General features: G+C 42.7%; 1 protein-coding gene across 7 annotated transcripts in view; it reads left to right on the top strand.

Annotated features, from left to right (window-relative positions):
* The window catches only part of lingo1a (leucine rich repeat and Ig domain containing 1a), a 165,345-nt gene that overhangs the window by 109,251 nt on the left and 30,958 nt on the right, over positions 1-25,136 (top strand). For 5 of the 7 annotated variants that reach the window (XM_037254904.1, XM_037254902.1, XM_037254900.1 and 2 more), the window contains one exon: positions 4,165-4,251. The gene's annotated coding sequence lies outside the window, so the exon portion shown is untranslated. Of the gene's footprint in view, positions 1-4,164; positions 4,252-6,657; positions 6,881-21,163; positions 21,185-25,136 lie in introns of those variants that run through there. The other 2 variants (XM_037254905.1, XM_037254907.1) reach the window with 2 other exon arrangements.

Genomic DNA, 25,136 nt, shown 5'->3' with positions numbered 1-25,136 from the left:
CCGCAGAATGCTGCGCTAGCTGCAAGCGCGGCAATCCGCGCTCGTCTAACGACTCCGCCACCGCTCGACTCCATCGCCCTAACGCTAATCAAGCTCGTCCCTGTGGTGAGCGGCGGTGCCAAGGCCCGTCAAATGAAAAGCCTCATTGGTGCCAACAAGCCGTTCAGAATGAATTCCCTGTCAAGTGAGGCTTGATTTCGGGAAAAATTCTCATTTTTAAAACCACACCGCTGAGGGGGTAGATATTTGTCTCGTTGATCCGTTTGCGATGAAAGCGACACGGCGCGTCACATCGACATGCGGCTGACTCTCTGACTGCCATCTCCTTTGGGGTTAGCGAGCACTAATTTGTACACGGCGATGACAAGCGAACGCCTCGTCTTTCCGAAGGCGATAAGAGAACGGCTTGTCTAAACACGCCTGTCCCTCCATCTGTCTCCATTTACTTTCGGATACCGGTGCTCATCTGAGAGTTTTTGCCCCCACCCCCCCTCCCCTAACCAACTCCGCCTCTTCGAGTTTGACTGGCGCGATTGCAAAGCGGGAGCCATCATTTTTCTCCGTAATGGACGACTCGGACGTTATCACCCAAATAGGACAGCTGAAGCCAGCTGGTGATCAGGATGGCGTGTTCGTCAGGCTGTTCTTTTTAGCATTATTGTCCATTTATTGTCACGTTAGCCATATTGTCCTGAGCAGCCTGCCAATGTGCCCCCCAAATGCTGTCATGATGCAGCTGAAAGTCACGATTTGCAATCGTCAAATCAGGCTAACACTATAAAACGATTGTGTCAATTATTTTATTTTTGTTTTTTAAGTAGTAGTCTCTTTTTGGCTCTGGTAGGCCAAAGGAAGTCGTATCATGCATAAGCATGGCCGCCATCACACAGGCTGTTCCTGTCCATTTCTGTTACTATGGCAACACAACGTTTTGTTTGCGCTCATGAAATGCTCTTCCGCCAAATCAAATTGTCGCAGCCGGCGTTGACGCCATCCATAAAAGTTGCCGCGTTGAACTAATAAGACCGGTGGAGACACTCAGGCTCACTGTGATTGGTCGGCTACCACTAGCCAATAAGGGAGCAGAATTTGCTCAAAGGAAGATTGAGAATATCGAAGGCAATGCACAGCTTAAAAAAATCCACGATACAATTGGAAATTACATTAATTTTATTTTATGTCAACCAAAGGCACAGTCGTGTCTTTGCATAATTCAATTGCAGATAGTAGCCCATAATATTTCAACATTATTGTTTTTTTCAGAGGGTCTGATATGACACGTAATTATTCCCGCTAACCGAATTGTAATCGAGAATTTCATTAAAGCCGCATTTTCAACTAATTCATGTGAGAAATGATGTCAATTAGACCACATTTGAGCTCTATATATATGGAGCCCAGTGTCCCTAATATTAGGGCCACTCACAGTTCCCATACAGTGTGCATTAGTCACATTTAGACAACGCGTAAGTGATAGTAGCCGTCCGGCGTTGCTTTTTTTTTGCGACTCGTCGGAACCTTTTACTGACACACTTGGTATTTCTCATCTCGTTATTTGGGCTGATTATAATTCCGCGGCTATATTAAATGTCAACGAAAGGCCAGCGATTGTGATGCAAATGTTAAGCATAGAATGTGTTCTTTCGTTTTGTACCCCCCCCCCCCCCCCCCCCCCCCCCCACACACACACACATACACGTGTACACTTTCGCTCAAACACATTGGCCAACAAAAGCAACAAAACAAAATGTCAATAATAATAATGTTGTTGAAACCCTCACTCGGCATTGGGACACAATCAAATTATTGTCAGCTGGACCACAAAGCTACACAAAAGCTTAATTCATCAGGAAATGTATGTCCTTTTAGAAATGCATATAAAAGAAGGATATTCAATTCAATATGTTGACAGTTTCTGTACAGACACGGCAAAAAAAGCGATTTACACAAAACGGCCGCGGTTGAGAAGAGAGAAGTTGCTCAAAATGAATGCAAAAAAACACATTATGTAACTCCATCACTTTAAATTTCAAATCATGTAAAACACATTATTTTTTTGTTGTGCTTTTTGTTTCTTGGAATTTTTCTCGGCCGCCGCTAAGCACGCTTGATGGACACTCGAGCTGTGATTCCCCAAAATGTTTTAAGGGATTCTGACCCTCAAGAGCGTTTCCCCTAACAACCTTGTTTTTTATGTAAATGAAATAAAACACTCTCAACCTTAACGAGGACGAGCGCTATGAAAAATGGACGGCGGGATTAATGAAACATGAAATCCGCGACGCTCCAAACACTTGCTGCTCATTCTTTGCCGCATCTGTTCTGTAATGTTTTTCGTACGATCTCTCTTTTCCTCCCGTCCTTTTTTTTTTTTTAAGTGCAAATAAAGACCAAGAGCGGATTTGCATTAAAACTCAACTACATTATTGTTTTTGACAAAGGTAATCCTCATATATCTGGATTAAAGCGAAGCCAACCGCAATTATGGGTAGTGACTTTTAAATGCGGCGAGTACATTTCGGAAGCTGCTGCAAAAGTGAATTTTACAAATGAAGAGCTCGGGATGAAGTTAGTGGCAACCTGCTTTTTATTTATTATTTATTTATTTATTAGTCACTATGTATTTATTTATTCTACATTTGTTTTTCTGCATTTATGTAACACAACGTTGCGTAAACAACACGAGCATGTGTTAGCAAAATGACTAGGAACGTTAGCAAAACCGTTTCATGATGCTTTAGTAGACTTTAGCAGGTAGAGTGAACAAATATCCGCCTGTTCTTAGTTTTCTGTTCACCACAAGATGGCGCCCTGACGAAGTAGTTACGTTTCGACTTTCGCCGGCAGTATAAAACTGACGACGCGCGGCAGAAAAGAATCTTTAATGTCCTCTGTGGGGGTAATAAAGCCCGGCGATGCTTTATTGCTCTTCAACAACACCGTTGTTTAAAGTCAGCCGAGCTGCTTGCTTTATTCTTTGTCATTGAAAGTCAGCGCTGCGCCCAAAAAGGTCTCTAATGGGCCCCATAATGATTAGCTTGACTGATGGCATAATGAGGCCTTTATAAATATGTATGGCTCACATATTGCCGATGATTAAAACGCCAGGCGAAGAGGTCAAACTCACGGGAACCGGTCGAGGGAGGCGAGTCGCCGTCGCGCCTGCCTCACTTTATTTATGCCGTTTGCTCGACAGCCGTAATGAGGGCGAGCTGCGAGCGGGATCTCCTCTTTTTAAAAAATCTTTTTATACCAGCGCCGGACCACCGCTTTCATTTTGAAGCTAATCCTGGAAAAGGTGCCTTGTCAGCTTGTCAGCTTGTCGTTTTTTTTTTTTTTACTAGGTGCGCATCTCGCCGTCTAAGCAACATGACACAGCGTCTTCTCCTCGTAAACAAAAAGCAGCTGCCGAGTTTTTGGGCCGCTCTTTCATCATCAACACAGAAGAACGGCCATCATTAGCGACATGCTCAGAACTTTGGTTCTCTCTGTTGTCGGGTTTCGTTCTTTCAGTCAGCCGCTGACAAATCTTTGACACTTGGTCAACGTTTATCTTGCGTCTTCAAAGCAAAAAATAGGGCCAAGGTGGGGACGCTACATTTTGCTAGCTTGAGCTTTTTCACATTTGTTATCGCTACATTTTGCTAGCTTGAGCTTTAAATGATTAAAGTCCATTCTTCTTCTTCTTGCCCAGGCAAGCTAACATTGTCCACATGTGCTTGTGACACGTCGCTAGAAAACGAATAGAACACGATGTTCCCGCTGGAGTGCACACGATGTGATTGAATGCTTGTTGTTGTGCCTCGTGGAGGAAACAATACAAAGACATTGGACAAAGCAACATTTGCTGGAGAAAGAAGCCGGGTGGACGCAACGTTAGCTAAACAACGCAACGTTAGCTAAATGGCGCTTCGTCATTGATTTGTAACAAGGCCAAGGAAAGCGAGGAAGGTCCAACATTTCAACAATTACCCTGTATTGGCTCTATCGAGGATGTTGGATTTTGATCAATTCCTTAAATAAATGATTGCGAAAGCTGTTCCTGTGTGAATGCAGCACTTGTAGTCATTACTCTGTTGTTGTTAGATCTTTTTTTCCAGTGCTATGCCTTCATCTTGTCTGCTTTTAAGATAAGTTTTGGGTGTCTTTTCTTTTTTCCCCCAGTGAAGAGAGAAATGTCTTACCTCGCTGACATTTTCAGCGGTGACAGCTGCGATGAAGGCGGGAGTGACAGCCGAACCTGTCGGCAAGGTAAGAGAGTTTGCGCTTTACTAGAAAGAAAAAAGAAACTTGAAACTTATTGGTGATTTTTCTTTTATTGTGAAGGGTTGGCCCAAAGAAAATGATGTAATCATAAACCAATCAAGGATTATTTTTGTTTTAAAATTCCAGATTATTTTCAATTATTATTTCTTTTAATGTAAAGTACAATTAAATTGGACCTGCGCCATATGTGTACGTGTCAAAAGGGTTAACGGTCCCAATATGTCCCTGAAGACCTTTCCGAACGACTTGTTCAGAGGCAATTTGTGAGCCAGCCGTCGTCGTCCTGGCACACACGCATAATGTTCTTTGCTAGCTGTGCCATCCGTGGGGGAATGTCGCGTCTTAACACTTGTCAGGGTCACGTTCAGGCGGCAGGGCTGTCACACGCAGAATAATGCAACCGGGCTATGGCGCACGCAATTGGGCAGCCTGCTGTGCTAATGGAAGGGAATGTACGAGGCTTACTGGAGGTGTTTTTTGATCATTTATGGCTTTGTATAATTGTCTGCAATCTCAGAGTTGTTGTTTTTTTGCCGATCAGATATTTACGTCCACGTGGAACAGCCTCGGCTCTGCGGGAAAACGATATTTACGGCTGCATCTGTCGGACTGGATGCGGCTCTAAACAACAGCTAACCGTCAATTTATGAGCAAAGCGTGGGAGCTTCGGTAAACACTAAGTTCACAAAATAGACCCCGGCCGACATTCAGAAAAGGTCCGAGGAGTATTACGCTCGTGTCTGTGCATGCGTTCAGCTTCTCCCGTATCTCCGCAAATAGCAGTCGGGGTTGTTTATTTACCTGGCTGTAGAGCGCACTTTTGAATTTTATAAAACAGTATTAGAGCATAAATGAAGGAAAGCAGAGAAATGAGGTCGCTCCCTACAACATAAAAAGGCGCCCGATTATTCACCGGTGATGCTGTTTTGGTTAGCAACAGAGTTCCAATGGAGACAACGGTTAACCCATACTGCCACAACATTTTTAGTCAATTTATTCATGTTTTTTATTTTATTAACATTCTCATATTGGATTATAATCATGAAAGGAGTCTGTGGCGAAAAAGACTTTTAAGATGAATTATTCTCCATGATAAAATAACTGTGTGTCATCTCCTGCATACACCTTCATTGTGTCATTAATATTCATGCCGTATCCATAGAAGAAAATAACATTTGAAATTGCTCTAAATTTTCCTTTGCCTACGAAGACATAGTTCAGCTGTTTTTACGTCGTTCTGCTGACTCAGCTATGAAGTCAACATAACTTGCTTGGCTGAGGTCATAAAGTCTTTCCATCTCTGCTTTTGGGCACTTTTTCTCTGCCCAAGGGGAAATCCCTCCAGAAAATGCTCTCAAGTAAAATAGAGTTTGCGTCTTGGTGATGTAGCCCACAGCAGTTGAGGTTAAGCGTCTTGCTCGAGGGCACTTTGGCACCAAACAACGAATTTATAGGGTGCGGTAAAATTTCCGGTTAATTTCTATTCTGAGTATATGGCAGTGGAAATGATGCAGAGGTACACACAGCGTGGGTTGACTTTTCACTCGCTATACGTGCGATTTACGTGCCGACGCCGCAGGTCGCCCGGCCCTCCTGTGGAGTCGTGCCCGTGCAAATCAGAGTCCCCCCCCCCGTCCCGCCCCCAGATGCTACCCGTGCGCTCCAACTCTGTTGTCTGAATTTGAGCGTGAATCATCGAGTGTGGGATTATACGCCGATGAGTCACGTCAGCCGAGGGATGCCCGCTGTGCGCTTTCCAAGCGCGTGTTGGCAGCGAGACTTTGCCACGATGTTGTTGAGAGCAAATTCCCGCGGCGGAATAGATCACCTTCATCGCACCTGGCCTCGGAAGTCAAAGATGACTGACGGGTTGGTCGCTTTATTCCGTCTCCTTCAGAAGCAATTTACCGTAGCATTTCTTTTATCTATTTTTTTTAATCTATTTTTAAAAATATATATTTTTAATGGACATGTGCCACATTCAAACTACTGCGGTAGAAAAGAAGTCGAAAAGGATCATTGAAGCTTTGATTGGTCAAGGGTTTGTTTACTATGCGAATGCTTGAGCTTTTGACGCCCGAAGTATATTTATTTATTTATTTATTCATTCATTCATTTATTTATTTATTTATTTATTTTCAAATGGGCCTTCAAATCGGCTCATTTCTTTTCTCCAATGCGTCCTCCGTCTTGGTGTAAAACAAACAAAGCAACCCAAGCTCTCCCGTTCAGAGTGATCAGACTGCAGCGTAAACAGCGGCAGAAATGAAGAGGGGCGCCACCCCACCTCCCGGTGCATCTCCCAATCTCATCACACACTGCGGCTCCCCCCTCCATCCCCCCCTCCCTCCTTTCCCCCTCCCCGCTTCCTTCCCTCACTCATCCCGAGAATGCGAGCGCGATCCCCGTCGCAGTGAAAAGCGCACGTGTGGCTGACGGGACGCATTCCCCGTTCGGATAGCACATCCTCCTTCGTAGCAAAAACATAAACAACCGCCCTCCCCTCCTCGTCTCTTCCTTTCCCTCCATCTCAAACGGAGTCTCGAGCGCGTTGGATATTTAACGAGCAAGCTCGGCACGGAATGAAGCGGAGGTGATTCCTGGATATTCTCCGGTAAGGATGACATTTCCGCTTCACTCTTCTTCCTCGGCACCTGATTGACTTGTCGGAAAGCGATGACGAGCGTAATCCGATAGTAAATGGTCCCATTTTGGAGATTTTGTTACCGCCAGTTATTTGGGGACAACTTTGCACCATTGTAGGACTTGTATTTATTTATTAATTTTTATTTATTTAATATTTATGTTCCATTAGTGTTGTGTTGGGGGTGCAGGGAAGGCGACATGAATATTGTTTCAATGGCGTAGCCATCACACCAAATTTGATTATTGGCTTTTTAACTTCCTTTCATCGTCCCCTCCGTCTGGCTTTCCTCGTTATCCTTCATTTTGTCAGTCAGCCTCACTCAGAGCGGATGCTTCTATTTCTGTCTTTTTTTTCTTCTTCTTCTTCATATCTGCTATGTCGTTATCAATTCTCCGTTCATCTTCTGTGGGATCTACAGGGAGGGGAGGGGAGTGGCCGGGAGGAAAGTGTCTGGATCCGGCCGTGGCTTAATGAAAGTGGAAAGAGGAAGGAAAGAGATTAGTCGGGAAGTGAGAGGGCAAGGGAAGATTGACGGGAGGTCCGCAGAAAGGAGGACGAGAGGGTGAGGAGACGGAGGGAGGGGCTTAGGGGGCACTAACACGTCTGGCAAAGTGCTTTTAAAGCTCGGGAGTCGGCTTACTCGCGTCCGAAAAGGGGCAACGTGATATTCTGGCCTCCATTCAACACATGGATGCACTCCGACGGCGAGGAGCATCAATATTTATCACATTGCCCCATTTCCACGAGAGAAAACGTGATCGCTCCACAGGATGGGGAAAAATAATAAAAGATCAAATCAAATCAGCTCCACCTTGGATGGGACCTCTTCCCACTCATGTTGATCCTCTTCACAATTGCTTTTCTGGGATTCTCCATTCGTTTTCTTTCTTTGGGTATTTTCCCAGGTAGAAAAGGTGGTTTGCGCCGTCATGGGAATGAACACATACAACTGAGAAGATTGCATGGTGTGCATTTAAAACAACCACAGGACTTTGCCCTCACTAGCTTAATGCTAACACACAATGCAAATCACTCTTGAGGGGCTAACAAACAGTATTGATGGTTGAGTCTGATGTTATAACCATTTAGGCAAAATAAATTCCAACATAGACAGAAGTTGTCTGTGGATTTGCTGTCGGGTGAGGGAAGCATCCGTCCAAGGGTGACTCAGCAAGGGGCACCATGAATAGACACCCCACCCTCCCTCCCTCCTTCCCCCTTTCCCTCCAATTACACTAATGCTGCCCACTGCCAAAATGACGAGCAAACAACTCATTTTCTGCGCAATTTTTTCTCAATAATAAATATCGGTGGTTACCTTCATGATTGAGCGCGATGCATGAAATGAACTTGGCAATTTTGTCACGGCGAATCACACTTAATGATGTCCGAACGGGGGGTACTCGCGCATTTATGCTCAGCACACGTTTCTCTCGTCTGTCTCTCTGTCTGTCTGTCTGTCTGGCTATTCATCTAGATCCATCCATCCATTTCTATCCATCCACAACAATCGATTACATCTGTTAATGAGAGGGGCTGAGAACAGCGCCCAGAGGAACGCCTTTCCCTATTTGAACAGTCTTACTCCATTTCATAACTATCAAGAGGCCCACGCTGTAAACACATTTACCACCCAGTGACTCATGTTCAATTAAACTTTTTCCATTTTAAAGTCACAAACTGAATCATGAATATTCCAAGTGGCTGTGATACGATATAAATTTGCCCTGTCTTTAACACAGATAAGAGATGAAGTGCCGTGCCATCATTTGCATGCGCTAATAAGATCCACATTAAAAAAAGAACTGATTTTTGTTTAGTTTTTTTTTGTTTTCCGGCTCCCTCATCGCTTTCTGCTCTGATTGCACGGACCTCGTTTGCATTCGCTTGTCATGCGCTCGCTGCTCTTATTCCGAAAACACGCACGAATTAATATTTGTACACATTTTCGTGGAACCGCTGTGAGTCACATCGAATTGCTGCTTGACATTTTCTTAGTGTTTTCTTATTTGCCGTATTGTGCAAGTCGGAACAAACTGTGTTAATTGCAGTTTATTCTTTACTATTCTCATTGCCATTGTAACTATAATACATAATATAATATTACTACACACAGGCCTATTTAATTTCAATTTAAGTGCGGCTTGAGTAGCAATTATTTTGCATAACATAAGTTACGTTCTGGCGGACTGTAAAATAATTGTCTATAAGAGAAGGGGGGGAGGGCGGAATCAAGATTCACAATGTTTCACGGTGTTGATGTATCTTTGTACCACGTGGCCTTGCATGCTTGGTGGCTTGACATCACTTTTAAATATTTGACACCAGCCCTCCTCCTCATCCTCTTCGCAGTTGGAGATCAATCCGAACTAATACATATTTAGTAGAGACCTTTCTCCGAGACCCCCCCCCCCATGTGTGTGTTTGACACACTGTAACGTCCTGGAACGCTTGCTCCTGACAAAATCATCTGGGAATTTCTCTGAAAGCCGTATCACTCGAGCACAGCATGCTTAGATACGTGCAAAATGTTGATTGCAGAATCAATGCTAGTAGATCTACATTTTGAGAAAAATAATTTTACCAATGGAAATTGTATTTAAGTATGCATGCTCTGTTTGAAGAGAAAATTGAACACAATTATTGAAGTTACCCTCAGTAGTCAGTCCAGACATCCAGACTCTACAAACGGAATAAATCAGAATCCAACCTCTAATTTTAAGGAGAAAAAAAAGTTCAAAATATATATAAGAAAATATGTATTAAGAAAAAATATATGCATATATAAGAAAATATATATTAAGAAAAAATATATAAAGAGAAAAATATATTTATCTATTTATTTATTTATGAAAAATTGGAGGTCACAGAGGCGCATTTGTCAATCGGCAGCCATCTTTTTTTCCGTCCCGCTTGCATGAAACCGCTGCTCGGCGGCCGTGCGATGTTATCTTTTAAATAGGCAATGCGCAATTTCCTCCATAGAACTAACACGATGTTTCCGTGCTTGTCCCATCTAATTAAATGCGACATTAAGCGTAGTTGCCGCTTATTAAAATGCGAATGACAAATGAAGGAACATCGGCGTGGCTCGTTTGCCGCTCGCTGACATTTGGAAACGATCCGCTCCGAAATACGGCTCGGCGGGCTGTCGGGTAGCTTTAGCTCGTTGCCGCCGTGACGTTGCCTTCAAACCACCTCGGATGTGCGACTGACCTTCAAAGTGGAAGCGTTTAGAGAGTCGCAAAGCGATAATGTCAAGAGCGTCGGCTGTTTTTAGACGAAGAACAAAACCGAGAACGGTTTCATCCGGCGCCCGTGTGATCTCGGCGCTCCCTCGACATCGGCGGCTCCTCTGCGTCGTTTGATCCGCAAAAACAGTTTACGGCACTGATTTACCTGCTGTCCCGCTTTTGCTGGAGTTGTTCAAAAGCTGCTGCTGCTGCTTTTTTGTTGTTTTTAATTGATGGCGGCACGTCTGCATGACGGGAGCGCGCGTGACTAAAACGTTTGCCATGCTGGCCGGCGTCTCGTTTTCGGGTTTAAAAATAGTAAATGAAGTATAAATCTGGGAATTGACACGCTCGCCTTGTTAATTCTCCGCACGGATTTGACGGTTTGGGGTCAGAAATATTCATCGGTCCCTTTTACGATTCAAGCAAAACAGAATTAGAATTTTTTGATGGGCGATCAAAGCTGAAAAATTAGAAAATCCTGCCACTGGTTGCTCTTGACAACATTAAAATGAAAAAAAATAAAGAAAATTTAAAAACTTAAAAAAACAAAAATAATTATAAGTATAATATATAAATATATACATTAAATAAATTTTAAAAAATTAAAAAAAGAAATAAAAAATATATATATTTGTGACTTCTATTTTCGCATTGCCGCTATGTCCCCAAATTTTCCTGTTGAGACTCTTCCCCGATCTTCAGTTGAGTAAACAAAAGTTCCCAGGATATTACTTCCCGTAATCCGCTTTGTGGTCTCTTGATACGTTTGGATATAAATATCATCACAGGATAGAACCAAGCTAAATGACGGAAGGCGGGAAAGCAGCGCTTTCATCACGAGTCGTTTTTTTTTTTTAACCACCATTCCCCTCGCACACATCTTCTCTACTCTCACTGACGGTGGGTTTTCATCTCACTTATTTATTCATGCGCTCCGACCACGCCGGGCTCGCCGCGACCGAGGCTAACTTTCGTAGCGCTAATCACTCGGCTTAATCCTTCTCCATACCGACCCGACGTGTTGATTCGGCGTCTCCGGTGACTCGTAGCTCGCGTATCTGCCCTCGACACGTGCTCGCAGGTGAGCTTTCGTGGCCGCCTCGTTAAATCCTCAGCGGGTTAGCGGGAGGCGAGATCTCATTGGAATGCCGGGCCGCTCTGCAAGCTTTGTTTATAGTGAAATCCATCCCGCAGACGTTGGCTACTTTGCTGAGGGCCACGTCAATGCGCGGCCAAAAACGTTGGATTCGTCTCTTTAATTGAAGTCCATTTGATTCTATTCCACATTAATGTCTCGCACGAAGCTAATTAGTCATGCCTCGTTCGCGAAAGTCACCGGGGCTAATTACGTGCAGGTAGAGGTCGTGATGTAAATTGGGTGGCGTGATTGGTGGTCGCTGGGAAGGTCGCCGCTCGTCTCCTTCGCTTGCCGCGCCATCAGAGGTGAAGGATGTTGAATTATGTTGAGCACGATGCTGCACGCTCACAGTTGACACCTTCCATGTCTCATAAAGGTCAACGTGCGCTGGTGTGCGGCTGGCGCATGTCGGGAAGCTGCGACGGCGATACCTTGAATAGTTTCTGGAAGATGAGTCTGGTCATCGTCACGATTATTTGGTAACTTGTCTGACAGGATTTTTCCACTTAAGTACAAAAGCTTGAGCAGTGTGGTAGGAGTACCGGTACTCCCTCTAGTGGTAGGTGAAAGAATAACTCAATTAGATGTTCAATCTGTTGATACAATGGCCTCATATGATTTACTTTATTTTTTTACTCCTATTCAGTTGTATTTGAAACAGGCAATGAAATGTTCAATCTGTTGATACAATGGCTTCATATAATTTATTTTATTATTTTGTTAATCCAGTTCAGTTTCAGTTATTTCAATTGAATCAGTAAGTAAAGTTTTTATTCCCTGGCTTTTAAGTTGAGTGTTCATGTTCATACTGTTTTGAGTTCCAAGCATGCTTATGGAACGAGTTAAGCTCATATCTCTAGGCACCACTGCGATTGGTATAAAACCTCAGCGAACCACGTTTCATAATTCAAAGCAAACACTTTGGTTGCATCCCAGCTTCTCATTGTAGAAGTGATGATTACAGCGCCAGGGCCTTTTGAGTGCGGCACCTTACAATGAAAAAGTGCTTCTCTTTTTCCCGCTTCAATTAAAGACAAAACGCGGGCGCATGCAGGGAAGGCTGCAAAACCAAACAAGAGCTCGACTCAATGATCAAGAAGACTGGCCAGTGACTGTTTACTTTATTTAAATATACAAATTTGAGGACTATTGCATTATATGTTATTGACTATCGCTGCTGTTTTCCTTCACTGGCAGGCAGGAAAAAAACAAATATATTTACAAGTTGTGTTACTCAATTAAAAAAAAAAAAACAACGAATTTGTCGGTAGCTTTTAGTTTGTCACAATAAGCAAGTAATTTCAAGCAATGTGCCGCAGGGAAATTAGGCGATTTTAATTAATTGGGCTGAAAATGAGAATTTATTCACTACAAATCATGTATCTTTGTTCATCTATCCATGCCAATGACAGACAATAACAGGCGGAGCAATTACATTTCCTTCCACTAGGGGGCAACATTTAAAAAAAGTCTTCCCCTTTAAAAGTCTATCTTTGGCCACCCAATGCGAGGATGATTTTTATTTTATTGTTGCTCTGTTTGTGCCCTGCAATTGAGCACATCTGGCCTAAAGTCACCCGCAACACAAAATAGTTGTATGGAAGTACAATTTGGCCGACGAATAGAAACATGTCATGTTAACTGCTGTAATTATAGTTCCTCAAGCCTCGCATGGAACAACAAGCTATTGGCATCGGAGAGTTTGTTTGCTCCATTGATGTGATTATCGTAACGAGGTTTTCCCACAAGCAAGTCGAATCTCACTAATCACGCAAGCATTTCTATTAAAGGGCCAGCTTATTTTCTAAAAAAGCACACCAGTATAGAATCGGTCTTCAATCGAGAGCGGCCGCAGCGGCGGTAATTACAGCGTCGACGCAAGTGTGTCAAACGTGTAATTAGAAATTAGCGTGCTTGGGAAATAATCGGAAAATACAGTCGCTCTCTGTCCTGCGGCGAGAACGCCGACTCATTATCAAAGCTGACAATAATGTCAACTGGCACGCGAGCCGACGGGATTGCTTTTACGGTGAGTGCGGGAGAACCGGCCCACGGATCCCGACGTGCTTTCGTAAGTACCGCTGGGCGAGACGTCCTGCAGCATTTTCATTAGTGCGAGCTGAAACTTAAGAGCCGCTAGCCACGGCCCTGGTTGCGCTGACTGGTTGCCATGGAAACAGGTGAAGAAGAGGAAGAAGTAGTGAAGGCGGCGGCAGAGAGTCTTGATGAGGAAAGATTGTGTGTCTGTTCCTTTTTTTATTAAATAAAAGGAAATGAACAATTTAGGCACAAGTCACATAAACGTCGAGCGAAGAACAGATTGTTCCGATTCCACTTAAATCTGCTCACAGTCATTCCAAACATGCTCCAAAATTGTTTTCAATTGCCTCGATATGGTGAAGGGCTTTTTCCTTCTAAATCATAAGCGTCAAACCCGAGGCTTGGGGACCAGGTCTGGCCCGCCACATCAGGTTTATGTGGCCCGCAAATTATGTTCAACTTTGTTTCTTGCTAAAACACCAAAACATTTGATCCGTTTAAATAAATATAATGATATTGAATTATTTTTACTGGCTTCTGGTTTCAAAACTAGTTGTGCTTAAGTAATGTAAAGTGATTTTTATCCATTTATCTGGGTGGCATTTTTAGCAAATAGTTGTAGCTAGGCTCTACACAATAAAAAAATGATAAAAATAATAATAGAAATGAAAAATAAGTGAATTTGTGAAGAGTGCATAAGCGGGGGGATTTATGTATTTGTCGGGATCATCTTGCTGCTTAAATTATAATCGAGTGACACTTCTGATGTCGACGACATTTTCTAACAATAGCGTCTTGTCTCTCAGCATTCACACGGTAATAAAATAACTCATAATAATAAATTAAAATAAAATTCGCCACCAAAGTTCCGCATTCCACGCGTCATAAATCTTTATGCAAATGATACAATAAATGCCGCACAACTTCATCCATGGTCTTTTCAAACTTGCTAGCGGCGCTTCTAGCATCTTATGGCGATGCGGCGTTCTCACTGCGTGCTACCCCTGCTCCCCGCGTAACTCCAACTCGGCCTTGTTGAAAATTAAAGATCAGCAGCAGCGATCTGGAATCAATACGCCGCGTGTAAATACCGCTGCTGCGGGCCGTGACATCGCTTCTGCGCGTCCATGTGAAGTAACCGCCCGCAGCCGTAAACTTGACTTGATGTCACGGAGCCCAAGGTCGAGGTGTCGGTTTGACGAAATTGAGCCCGCCGTGAATTGCGATTGTGAAATCGATGGCATGCGACGACGGCAGCCAGAATGAAGACGTCCGTCCTTTGGCTTCATAGCGCTCAGGCGCAGCTTTCGGAAAAGAAGTTGGAACATTTTATTTAATTCCTCTAAAAATGACCAAAGCAGCCATTGTGGCTGTTTTGTTCTCACTTTCAAGACTTGGTGGATGAATTGACGCCATCAAGGGACTTCAAGCATGAAGCTCGTAACTTGATTCGAAGACTTCCTGACAGTTTTTTTACGATTCGTATTAATCCAGTTTTGGCAGCGGCCTGATAAACTGCAGCTTCTATCTTCCCGCGTGTCATAAAACCATTTTTTTTAATGACCGCGAGCTTAACTAGAAGTTACAAAATAAAAGTTGCTCATTTCCTTTTCTTTTTGGAAAAATAATGGCAATGGAAATTGCTTTTGGGGTCTTATCTGTTACCAAAGTGGTTATTTGATAAGTGATGATGCGTGTGGTGACGCGAGCGTCTTCCTGCTTTTTTTGGCCTTTATATTTTGAAATAATTGTCACAGACAAAAGCCACAGATCCAACTTGAGAGACAACTTGAAAACTGGACGGGTTCATTATGAAAGCTTAGCAATGAAATCTCATTGATTTAAACAGCAAATAAATGAGATTTTTTTTTTTTGTTTGGCACTTTGTGTTTGTGTCCTTCACTGGCTGGAAATGCATTTTGGTTCTCCCAAAAAAAAAAAGCACAATTTTCTGTTTTGTGTTCAAGTGTAGGTGTTCTGGCAGTACAGTTGTACTGGGACTGTCCAAAAACGCAATTGCATCATTGCCGGTCACTGCCACCACGTTATTCCTTTTTTTTTTTTTTTTTACCTCCTACACAGATTCGGTGAAGCATTATATCCTAGATTTTTTTGGTGTCTGTACGGTGTCCTGTTATCAGGCAAAGTGAAGTCGCCTAGCTTCTTGAAACAAAAGCATCTTATTGGCTCTCAGTTCAGCAATCGATACGGTAGATCATAATACACAGTTGAAGAGGTAGGAAATGCGGACTAAATTGAACAGTCCTAAAAATAGATCAGGTCTTAGAAAAGTGTGACCATTGGAACCTTTAAATCTGATCCAATAGCCATAATGTGGAGTCCCTCAAGGGTCATTTCTTGGACCCCTTTTGTTCAGCATGTCAGGAACTCGATGTTGGCTATTATTGAGAGCTATTTTGGTCTCATTAGCAATATTAGAAGATTGTGACATCACTTAGAGAGTTACAATGAACATCACCACGACTAAATAAATCTCACTCGCCAGCATCATTTTGTCCCAGCCTGGACATTTATCCGGTCCTTGGCATTATTTCCGCTCAATGGTGTCAATATTTTCGTTTCTCCACTGCTCGCCCTCCTTGAAAAATGAAAGAAAAATGACGGCGCCTGATAAGTGACGCCTTCCTGAAAAAAGGCCATTGTTACTGCCGCAGATCTCTTCCGGTGTCATTGTTGGAGCGGTAACAACAGAAGCTGGAGGGTACTTGTTGGCAAATCTTCGTAGGTGGAACTCGTCTCTCCATAGCTGATGTTGTTTGGCAACTTTTTTTAGACAGCTAATTAGCGCTGACCGACAAGCCAGAGCCTCTGCAGGTTTCAGTTTTGGAATTTTCCATTTCTGCCGGAAATAAGAAGTCCATCTTGTGCATGATGCAATCTTATTCCAAATTTCATGCAGCATAACAGCAAAATTCCGCTACACCGCGTTTGTTTTGAATGTCTGGCGCCGCTAATTAGGCCAAGACCGCAGACCTCAAAGTGAGAAACTTATTCATTTACTGTTACGTTCTCACTAAAATCGTCGTCCCCCCCTTGGCCAGTTGTGAGTCAGTGCCTTCTTGGAACAATGCAAATGTTCTCTGCAGCTCTGGCGCTGCTCCTCTCCTATTTCAGGTTTCTGTTTTAAGTCCAAAAACAATGAGCTCTGCCTGGTTTTGTGCTACACTCAGGTATTTCAGTTTTTGACACAAGCTGAAGGGAAAAGAAAAGAATTTCAGCTGAGGGCAACGAGTTCAACTAATGTTGTCTTGTCTGTTTGCAAGTTCAGGGCAGCTGGCCGGAAAGCAAATGGTATATTCTATTCATATTCTAAATTTAAATGTCTTACTTGATTTTATTATTATTATGATTATACATTTATTATTATAAATGTATTATTAAATTTAAATTCTGTTTATAAAATTAGTAAAGGAGTTGTGACGATTGCGATTTAAAACATATTTGTGAATACTTTCAGTATGAAAATAAAAACTGTATCATTGTACATTATACAATTTCATGGAGGCTGCCGATACCAACCACCGATACTTGGCCCTCCTCGGCGCTATTCTCTGGCAGTTTGATACATTTGCAAATCATCATTTGCATCAGTAAGAAAGAACTTTCTTTTTTGTCATAGTGTTAAATATTTTAGATACTCTCTGTATTTATTGTGAGGGTGAATACTTGTTCTGTTATCTAAAAAATAGTGCTGTGGTACATCCCTACAAAAGGCTTTACAATTAAAAAAGAACAAAAACCAAAATATCTGACAGGGTGGGAGACTTAAGCATTTAATAATGCAAACTACTGAATAAAAATCCTCCACTCACTCCACAAAAATGATACTCTTAAAAATACATGATGCAGGGAGGTGTAGTGGAAGCTAATTGCAAGCCAAAAAAAAAGTCAGTGTTTCCCAAATGACTGCATATAAGCTTTCCAAATTACTCGAATGAAATAAATACCAGCGGCAAATAGTCCTCCACTGACCCCTTTTAGCTGAATTCCTCTTACTGATTTGCATTCGTGTCTGTTGTCAGGCAAACTTTAGGTGACCTTCTGCTGTGAAACTTCCTCTTATTCAAATATGCGACTGCGCTAAGATCCTATTCTTGTTTACAGCCGCAGCCTCGGGGAATAGTCGCGGGAATAACGAGGGTTGCCCGCGTCCGAATTTACATCTTTGAGTAATTTCCTTGAAACATATTGTCCTCTGCGTGATTCCTCTGGGTGAACTACCACGCAAACAATCTTGTGGGCTTCATTTGCAAGCGGGCCCATCACTCCTACCTCGTAATTATGCCAGTCGAGCCATCCCGCGGTTCCTCGGGTTTGTGTGGACGTGAGGTTTTGTGACGCCGGCGTGCGTTTGACGCCACGCCGACGTCCGAGCCAATCGGCTGGCAGCTGCCACAGCATCCAGGGTAATTATTTACAGGAAGCCTTGTCGCCCCTGCTATAAATAGTATCCCTCGTTCCCTCCCTAGCAGAGATCCCTCAAGCTTTGAGATTGTAAAGTAGTGAGGATAGAGGAGACGAGAAGCTCCTCATTTTAACTGGAGGAGGCAGGTCTGACATTAGCGAGCATCCGGCCAGGGACTTCATTACTACTCAGTCGGCTTCCGTTCTTCCACTGACTTGTTCTCGTAGCGGTCCAGGTCAAAATCGAGATTAAGTTCCTTTGGTGTCTTCGCGGAATCGCTCGGTCATCATGAAAACGTGGCAGAATGAAAGTCGGAGGTCTCGTTATGAGTGCTCAGCATGAAAGTTTTAATGGCTAGCTTGATGTCGTATTTAGTCGCCAACTTTTTAACTGCGGAGCTATAAAAATGGTATCCCCGTTTGTAAATGAAATATAATTTCGGTCTATTTAGCAAAAAAAGACTTTTTGTTGTCCCCAAGGACAGACTTTGAGGTTATAACGCAGGCAAGTTATATTGGCACTTTCCAACGTATTGATTTGACTTTATTAGCTTTCGGTTAGCATCGTTAGCACTCTGTGTTGGTCATTTACTTTATCACAGTGGCTTGCAAATAAATTTCACCTCACAACCCTAAAAAGTGTCTTTATAACACGTCCTTACACTCGCACTTTGAACGTTTTTGTACGATAAGAAAGAAATACAAGCCATGTACAAACTTAATAGCAAGTTCTTGGTTTTATCATGCTAGGATTAGCATTTTGCTATAAGGGGAAAAACTGAAACATTGTGACAAGAAGTGTATTTGTGAATTTCCAAGGCGGAATGCTGGCTGTACATTCTTGTTGATTCAATCTTAGTTTGACAAACACTAAACACGAGTATCGAAAAACCAAACACCTGATTTATGAAGCAATACTCCAACCAAAATAAATAGGACAAAAATCCATCTCTGGCACTTGGATGCGTATCGATTGAAGCGTTTGTGTGTAATTTGATTTGAGACTAGTGCATCACATTTTTTGACACCTCGCCGGTCACCTTGATGCCTGCCTTAGCTAGCTAGCGCTAAACTAATACAGCACTTCAAAGATGCTAAGAAGGGATTGTATCAAAGGAGCAAACCTTTCTTTTAAATCATCTTTGTTTCAGGGCTGTTCCCAAACACCCCGGAGGATTTTTTTTTAAGTCAATCAGTGTTTAGAGAGGAAGATTAAATAACACACAGCCATTTGATGATAGCATTGATGACTTTGGCTTTGAACAACTAAGCTGTTAATTTGCTGACTGATTAATCTTATCACAATGATCACAACAGTGAGTTTTTTATATTGTAATATTTTTGCTATACATCTGAGTTACTTTTTGGATTATTCTGATCAATTCTGAAATGCTAAAGGCCTTGAACATGACAACAATAGCAAAATGCAAATTACAAATATTGTACTGATTGCGTAAGCAAATGTAGGAATGATTCTAATATTTTGAGATATAAATGTACATGTATGAGTGCAACTTTATCTCACAGCTTTTTCCTGACGGCTTGCGAACGTGTGAGGTGCCGACACCTCCACGAGCTTTGTAAGGACTCGAGAGAACTTTTGGCGTCTCTCACCGAATGCGCTTTCAAACCGGGGATCCGCAAGCCTAATTGATCTCTGGATACTGTCGACAGTTTTCGTGATGACGTGAGAACACGCGGAGACATTTTTTATTATTTTTAACACATACAACGGGAGAGATAACGTCGGCACAAAAGCGGGATAATCGAATTTTCAGATGGGTGCGCTGATCTCTGGCGCCCGCCGTGGGCAGGCCGTGTGAAACTGGCAAGACGAGCGTTTCTCTCTTCGTGCGTTTGATTTTTTTTTGTGTGCGTATCATCATTCTGTAGCGACATGTGACATAGATAGCCACAATGTACTCATAGGGAGGTTTGTCTAGCCATTTTATCAATTATTGAATTTCTTTATTTTATTATGATTAAACACTGTACGAATATTGACTTGTGAGATTTGTGAGATTTTCATTTTGTTTCAGGCCTCTCTCGCTCGCTCTTTTTCTCCCTCACATTTTCTTGTGTTCCCTGTACCGTCTTTTATACACTTGCGATGCCTCTGGGTCAACAAGCCTCTAGATAAACAAATTTTTTTTTTCACATGACAGCTTTGATTCCTTCCGGATGCTGCTTTGAGATTCAAGCGCCTTCACTTTAGTTAATCAGCATTCAGCCCAAGCTCTTGTTTTGTCTCACGTCCTTCTAAAGAGGATGGAGAAAAAAACAAGAGTTGATTCCGACGGGTTGCCCAAAATAAGATATACCTGAATTGCCTTTATCCCCTTTTTGTTGGGCTGCTTTGGGACGGAAAGCGCATCCCTGCTTGTTTACATCAGAAAGCAGTCTGGTGTAAGGCTGGAAAAGCCTTTCAGATGTCACCCAATGGCATCGGCCGCCTTTCTTTGATACGTCAATCAGACTGACAAACGGCGCTTATCTCCCTAAGAGAGAGAGATGAATCGACCGTTTCATTGGGCTCGATCCATACGGGCCGAACCCCGAGAGTCCCTTCAGGACTTTATCAGATGCGCCGTCGCCTGATAAGACCCCGCTGAGATCGGGGGACGGGAATCTCGGGAGGGGTTCTCCTGCATGGATTTCATCTGAAATATGATCAGATTACTATTTATTATTTATGTCAAGATTCGCACTTTCTGATTGGTTCATCTGAAACTGATAGCCAATCAGGTTATTGATCAACATGCGGGTCATCATCAAGGACGAGCCATTCACTGGATAGAAAACAACATTGAGAAACTTGTTTCTTTTCTTACATGGGCCCAAAATGTTGGAGGTAGAAGGTCAAAGTTGAGATTATGACAAGAGATGTTTCGATCGAGACTTTTTTGGCATCTGAGTATTTTTCTTTTTTTGCATCTTTAGCCTTAGCAAAACTCAACCCAATTGTACATTAATAAAATACTATTTATTTATTTAACTTTACACCCCCCCCTTTTTTTTTAATCCAATGGTATCTTCTGCCATCTTTGTGCTGCAAGTTTTTCCCTCAGCACATTGAAAAAAATCCGTCAGCATTTTCGAGCCCGGTGTCAGCCTGGTGTCATCTTTCCGTCTCACTCGTGCGCCCCATCCAGTCAAGAGGCGGCCATCTCTTGACATGACGCATTTATTTCAAACTCAAATGTTCATCTGCACCACTCAATGTACTTTTTTATGCAAATGAAATGAGTCTCAATTGACAGCTTTTAGCCTCTTTAGCATCGTTTACTGCTTTTTTTAATCCAGACTTCAAATGTTTGAATATTGTTCCGTGTCGTATGTAAAACGGTTGCAAATTTTTCACAGGGGATCACTTGAAGAATACAAATATATGCCGCCAGTCGGCGTCACCATCAAATCATCTCCAAAGACACCGTGAGGGTTTTATGTCCTCCTGAATTATTCCTTTTGTTTACATGTGGGCGATGAAGCCTGATTGTTTTTACTTGCTTACTCACCATAATGGACTGGCTGGGAAATTGAAAAAAACATTGGGGGGGGGACTTGAAGCCAAGAGACACATGATATATTGGCGATAGCAGGGCTAGCTGCTGTGTCAGCAGAAAGCAATGTTATGTTCCCGACCCTTTGTGATAAGGACGCTTGAAGGAAAAGCTCGCCAAAGATCCGTCACAGAAACATCTGTCCGGCACTCGAGTCTTGACAAAATCACCTGATTTGATGCGGGAGCCCGTTGTTTGTAGCTCCCATGCTGCGACTTCATTCTTAGTCCTTTCAAATTCAAATCAGTGACGCAAATCAAAATACCTCATTCAAGATTACGAGTGCTCTTATAATGAACGGTGGACGGAACATTACTGATGCTGCCGCAAGGCCGCGACGCAAGAGAAATTCAAGATTGACTCCTCAGTGGCGATGTGGACAGCTTTATTTGTGTGTTTGAATGCGCCTCGTTTGGCTTTAGAGACAGATTAGCACATTTTTCGACTGATTATTACTGTTCCCAAAAGTGTTTAATGTGTGTGTATGGCACCTCCAAGCATATTTCGGGGGGGGTGCAGTGCCAAGACGTGTTGTGTTTTCCACAATAATAACTCGATGTGTCTCAAGATTCCAGACATATTTGTTATTGATAGCTTGAAAATTATTGGGCCAAAAAATCAGTAATCTGATTTTGCTAACCTCCCAAAATCAAAGTCAAATCATTAACTCTGTAACGTTGCCCAAGCCCTTTTTCCACTGATTAATTGATTAATGGCTTATCATTTAATTAAACCGTACTTGACCTGCTTGGCTCCCTTGGCACTCACTTTTTATCTGGGTCCAGTTGCTGCCCACCCTAATTAAGGGGGGGGGGTTGACATGACAGCCGCCAAGTGGTATCTCTTTCCTCTATTCTCTCGCCTCGAATATGACCATCACCCAAACTTTGCTAGGTCGGCCTAATTACCTTGATTATGTTGTACTTTCAAACAAACTCACGAAAAGGCTACGAAGGGGGGCAGGAGTCGCGAACCATGAAAGGCTGCGGCGGCCCGTAATTACTTTGGCGTGTCATGAATTGTCTGGAGGGCAAAGTTGATTTGTGTTGGCTTTTATTGTGCGCTAACATAAACCTCAAATTCGCATTAACGTTCAAATACTGCACTTTTCACAAGCGTAATGAACGTATATTTTATTTCACGAGCGTAATAATGTTTTTATTAATTTTATTATTTTATTTTTTAGTTTTTTAATTTATTTAATTTTAAATTATTTTATAATGTTATTTTTTTTAATCTTTCAACGTATATTTGATTTCATGAGCGTCATAAAATGTTCATTTATTTTTTTTCTCCCAGTTGTCATTTATCGAAAGAGCCCACCAGTGATCGTCGCCGTTTCCCCGGGAGACAAGCGGCTTAATTACAACGAACGCCCGTGACTGTAAATCATCCCGTGCCTCCTACTTCACATCGTAAACAGCGCAGTAAATAGCCATCGTCGGAAACGACTTTGCGTTTTCCTACTCTTTTGCCTGATAATCAAAAATTCTGTTTAGTGCTTAAGCAAGGTTTACCATTCCAATTATACCTCCTCCCCCCTCCTGAAAAAAAAAAAAACTTGCCTGCGAGGCTGTGAGCACAGTAGCAGGCAAGCAGGTCAATGAAGAGTCCCCGGAGTGCAGTGGAGGTTAAGTACCTTGCTAGGAGGCATCTTGAAGATGTTAATTGTTGAGAGACAAGAAGAGCAAAGAAAGCTTTTTGCCACCTCCGAGCAGAAGCGTCACAGCAACAGAGATTTCAAAGACAGGGGGAAAAAAAAAACCTGGCATCAGATTGTCAAACGAGACATTTGAAATTCGCAAAGATCCTTCTAAAACCCCTTTTTTTGGGGGGGTGGGGGCAAATCTCTTGTTTGAAGCCTTGCGGGTTGGGATTACTGAGGCGAGATAAGGGGGGAATATTGGTGTAATGAAGAAAGCACTGACAGAAAGTATCGCCCTCAATGGAGATAAGAAAAAGCTTCACGTCTTTTTTTTTGCCGACTTAAATACTTTGGCAGAAAAAAATGCATATATAATCAGATAAATGCACAGGTAGCTCCTCCATGAAACCTTTTCATGCCCAATAGGTCGATTAAAAAAAAAAAAAAAAAAAAAATGCAAACCACCCGAATTTGCTAGCTGGAGCCGTTCCGAGGTTTGCTCGTCCACCGGATCCACTTGAACCCACGCCGCTGTCACCGACACTCCCCACAACGCCCGCATTCTCCTCAGGCGTGGCGGGGGCGGAGCCGCCTCCGCCCGGGTGACGCGTTGGCCTATCAGGTGGCTCCGGGTGAGGGCTAATCCTGTTGCAAATAGAAATGTTTGCCGCCTAGGGTCGGAGCACGGAGGATGGGGGGGGATGCCAGAGCGATGCCACCGGCCCCAAGGAGTCAGTCATCCATGTGCACACGGAGAGATAGCCTAATCTTGTCACAGACACTGCGAGGAGGTGGAGGAGGGGGGGGTCCAAGTCTCAAGCTCTCGCTTGCAAAAACTTGAGCTTACGGAGGTGATATGGAAAGCTCATGATAGAAACTGAGACGTTTTTTTTCTTCTTGGAGAGCTTTGATGCCGTTGAGCCCCAATTTGCTTAGGCGTGCATTTCTTACACGTTATCGTATGGCACTCCCGTCAAGAAGTCAGTTGGATCGTTTTTTCGGATTGTTTTTTTCCCCCAAATGTGTCAATTACCGATTTCCTTGCTGTGTCTCACGTAGAAGCCGTTGAAGCTTGTCAAATTTTAGGTTGGCATTGCAGAATCAACGTCAACATTGCAGGGTTTTTTTTTTTTTTTCCAAATTTTTTTTTGTGACTGAAAAAGCAAAAATGATTCACTAGAAGTTAATGTGGTGGACTCATCCCAAGCAAATAGCAAATGTGCTTAAGCTGCTATCTTTAAAATGTCAGTTTAGCGTTCTCATCATTGTTTAGTCGCCACTCCCACCACTTTTCTATTCGAAGCACCAGCAAGAGCGGAAATTCTCCGCAGTGTGACGAAGCGGCGGGAATAATTTTTGCATGGCCAAGCTGACGTCTTTCAAGTGGCGAGCGAGACAAACGTGCTGAGTTTCCCCCCCATCAGCCGCTCCGTTCCGCTCCGCTCGCTTCTTAAAATACTCGGCTGACGAGGAGCCGACATTTGGGTTTCATCGGAGCGGCAACAATGTATTTGCAAATTCAGCATCGGTGGGCCTGACACGTCTTCCTTCCTCTGGTGCTTAATCGCGTCCTTGCTCGATTACGTGCCCACCTTGTCGAGCACAGCTGTGAGCTAACAAGGAAAGTCATTGCCTTTAAACTAAAGCCGCCCTCTTTCAGGCATTATATATATATATATATTTGTATTTTATTTAGGTATATTGAAATGAATTAGGATATTATGTCACAAGATAAAAAATAAAAGAAATTAAAAAAAATTATAAAATAATTTGTATTTTATTTAGGTATTATGTCACAAGACAAAAAAAACAAAACAAAAAAAACATGAAATTTATAGAATTATAAAATAATGTGTATTGTTTAGGTAATATTATGTCACAAGATAAAAAATATAAAAAACAAACAAACAAGCATTTCCATCAGTTGCCATCACCACAATATTACTTGAAGGCAAGCACAATTAAGTCTTGCCAGTTGCGAGACGGGTATGTGCGTATTTGCAGCCGGGGCATTTTAGAATGTGACATTTGCAGAAGCTAGCAAAGCGGCGCAGCCAGATATCACACTCGCAAAGTAATTGTTGTGCCACTAATGAGGCGGCTGAAGGCTCCAACATCTTGCCGAGGAAGAACAAGGTGTCTCTATTAGTGCAGACAAATGACTCAAGCGCAGATGTTA

This window comes from Syngnathus acus, chromosome 6, assembly GCF_901709675.1.
Source record: "Syngnathus acus chromosome 6, fSynAcu1.2, whole genome shotgun sequence".
Classification (NCBI taxonomy): domain Eukaryota; kingdom Metazoa; phylum Chordata; class Actinopteri; order Syngnathiformes; family Syngnathidae; genus Syngnathus; species Syngnathus acus.
The sequence above is the reverse complement of the archived record's forward strand: the minus strand, read 5'-3'. Positions and strand labels throughout refer to the sequence as shown.